This window comes from Bison bison, unplaced genomic scaffold (genome assembly GCF_000754665.1).
Source record: "Bison bison bison isolate TAMUID 2011002044 unplaced genomic scaffold, Bison_UMD1.0 scf7180017864217, whole genome shotgun sequence".
Classification (NCBI taxonomy): domain Eukaryota; kingdom Metazoa; phylum Chordata; class Mammalia; order Artiodactyla; family Bovidae; genus Bison; species Bison bison.
Window position 1 is genome coordinate 55,915 of NW_011494789.1, and position 3,824 is coordinate 59,738.

The following is a 3,824-nucleotide window of genomic DNA, read 5'->3' on the forward strand; positions in this document are numbered from 1 at the left end:
ATGTAGCTATTTCCCTTCTCCCCTTTCATAATTTCACACCACAGCCACATTGCTCTAAGATGCAAATTAGGGTAACTGATGTTATAAGACATGTCCCAATGTGTGTAATACGATGTCTGAAATGATTTTAAGATAATTCAGTATAGACAAGGTGACATAAAAGTATGCAAATTGATTTTACTGTCATTGGTGAAACAAGTGTTATTCAAGCCTTTTGATGTGGCAGAAATATTTTAAGACAATCCCTTCTAGTCTTTGAACAGGAAATAAAATCTAGCAAACTGTGTAGCCAGTAACCCTCGGGATGGTCCTGAGGCTTGATCTGTAAAAGATCTTGAGTCCAAAAGTTGAACTTAACTCTGCCTGTATTGTTCTGCCTTGAGTGAATCTTTCATGCAGGCTGTGATCAGTGCATTTAAAAGAGCAGAGACCTGAACTTTATTGAGATTTACCTTATGCCTTATTATTGTGGGCTTCCCAGGTGGCACTAGTGGTAAAGAACCCACCTGCCAATGCAGGAGACATAAGAGATGCTGATTGGACTCCTGGGTCAGGAAGATCGAGGAGGGCATAGCAACCCACTCCAGTATTCTTGCCTGGAGAATCCTATAAACAGAGGAACCTGGTGGACTACAGTTCATAGAGTTGCAAAGAGTCAGACACAACTGAAGCAACTTAGCACGCATGCATGTTTTATTAATAATGAATTTCTGTTTAGTAAACGTTTCATAATTATGTGCCAGACTTGCTTTCGTTATAACCTGGTGGCAAGGTTAAGGAGGCATAGTTAGTCTTCATCCACTCTAACTGATAAATGCTACATGAATCTACCAAAAAGAACCTTATAACTGTGCTTGAAAAATTGGCTTAGGGCAGCTCTTAATAGGGTGTTTGGTGGAACACTAAACCCCAAGATGCTCATTTGAAGAAAGAAGACTTGCATGATTAAATAAACATAGGAAATGCTGCATAGTTCAATATTTTATTTTTTCATTTAGTCCACCATTTACCAAAGTTATTGATTAAAGATTTTAAAATTTCATGAAAATAACATTTTGTGGAATACATATTTAGAAAAGAATTCTCCAGTGCTCTGGTGAAAATCTTAGCTGTGAAGGGGAACACAGGGATAGAGAGGCAAATTAATTTGGTATTCCTGACTTCAAACTTATTCTAACCACATTTATTTGTATTATTAAATGTAAAGATTTGAATGGATTTACCAACAGTCATCAAGGATAGTCAGAAGGTAACTTCCCTGGTGGTCCAGTGCAGCCAAAAATTTTTACAAAAGGATAGTCAGAAGGTATTCAAGTTCCTTCCTGAAATTGTATCTGCACTTGACAGCTCAGTGAACAATTCTTTACCTAGACTTCTCTTACATAACACAAACAAAACCTACATTCAAAAGGCTGCATTTTCAAGTAAGCGTCAATTCTCTGGGACATACTGTACTGATGGTGAGATGAAGCTCTGGAGTTAAGTTCTGTAGGTGAGAATCCCGGTCCACCACTTTTTAGCATTATGGGCAGCTTAACCTTTCCAGGTGCTTGGTGTCTCACAGGTCAGTAAAGACTGTTGAAAAGACCAAATTTTTGAGACAAAGGGAGCATTATTTTTTTTTTTTTACTCTTTAAACTTTTTATTTTGTATTGAGATATAGCCAGTGAAAAAGCAATGCTGTGACAATTCCAGGTGAACAGTGAAGGTACTCAGCCATACGTATCCATTCTCCCAAACTCCCCTTCCATCCAGGCTGCCACATAATATTGAGCAGAGTTCCCTGTGCTATACAGTAGGTTCTTATTGGCTATCCAGGTGTGCATGTCCATTGAAAGCATGCATTAATTTTAAATGTTAATTCACATTATTACTACTTCTTTCATTTTACCATTATGGTAAAATAGTAAAATTACCACTGCACTTCCACATAACTTCCGACAAATTTACTTTTTATCCAATGAACAGACCTATTATTCTCACGCAGAGTATGATTTATTATAAAAGATTCAGATTTTAATATTAGCCATTGGGATACATATAGAATACATTTAAAATAATCTTAAATTTTCTATATTGGAGAAGGCAATGGCACCCCACTCCAGTACTCTTGCCTGGAAAATCCCATGGACGGAGGAGCCTGGTAGGCTGCAGTCCATGGGGTCACACAGAGTTTTAGAAATTGCAAAATAATTTGATTTTGCTATTGCTCATCTGTTTGTTTCAAAACACTTAAATGCTTTTCAAAACCTTACCTCCCAAATAATTGATTTCTCTGTGGGGTTTCCATAGTTCTCATGAGTTTGAATATTTCATCAATTTTATCTTCATCTAATTTTTAAAACCATTTTGGGATACAGTTTTTCTTTCCATCTTAGAAGTCACTTCATCTGCAGGACAGATATTTTAAAAGAGCAGAAGAACAAGTATGAAAGGGGAAATTAACAATAACACAATAATAGTGGGAGATTTTAATACCCCACTCACACCTATGGATAGATCAACTAAACAGAAAATTAACAAGGAAACACAAACTTTAAATGATACAATAGACCAGTTAGACCTAATTGATATCTATAGGACATTTTACCCCAAAACAATGAATTTCACCTTTTTCTCAAGCGCACACAGAACCTTCTCCAGGTTAGATCACATCCTGGGCCATAAATCTAGCCTTGGTAAATTCAGAAAAATTGAAATCATTCCAAGCATCTTTTCTGACCACAATGCAGTAAGATTAGATCTCAATTACAGGAGAAAAACTAGTAAAAATGCCAACATAAGGAGGCTGAACAATATGCTGCTGAATAACCAACAAATCACAGAAGAAATCAAAAAAGAAATCAAAATATGCATATAAATGAATGAAAATGAAAATACAACAACCCAAAACCTGTGGAAGACTGTAAAAGCAGTGCTAAGGGGAAAGTTCATAGCAATACAGGCATACCTCAAGAAACAAGACAAAAGTCAAATAAATAACCTAACTCTACACCTAAAGCAACTAGAAAAGGAAGAAATGAAGAACCCTAGAGTTAGTAGAAGGAAAGAAATCTTAAAAATTAGGGCAGAAATAAATGCAAAAGAAACAAAAGAGACCACAGCAAAAATTAACAAAGCCAAAAGCTGGTTTTTTGAAAGGATAAATAAAATTGACAAACCATTAGGCAGACTCATCAAGAAACAAAGGGAGAAAAATCAAATCAATAAAATTAGAAATGAAAATGAAGAGATCACAACAGACAACACAGAAATACAAAGGATCATAAGAGACTACTATCAGCAATTATATGCCAATAAAATGGACAACGTGGAAGAAATAGACAAATTCTTAGAAAAGTACAACTTTCCAAAACTCGACCAGGAAGAAATAGAAAATCTTAACAGACCCATCACAAGCACTGAAATTGAAACTGTAATCAGAAATCTTCCAGCAAACAAAAGCCCGGGTCCAGACGGCTTCACAGCTGAATTCTACCAAAAATTTAGAGAAGAGCTAACACCTATCCTACTCAAACTCTTCCAGAAAATTGCAGAGGAAGGTAAACTTCCAAACTCATTCTATGAGGCCACCATCACCCTAATACCAAAACCTGACAAAGATGCCACAAAAGAAAGAAAACTACAGGCCAATATCACTGATGAACATAGATGCAAAAATCCTTAACAAAATTCCAGCAATCAGAATTCAACAACACATTAAAAAGATCATACACCATGACCAAGTGGGCTTTATCCCAGGGATGCAAGGATTCTTCAATGTCTGCAAATCAATCAATGTAATACACCACATTAACAAATTGAAAAATAAAAACCATATGATT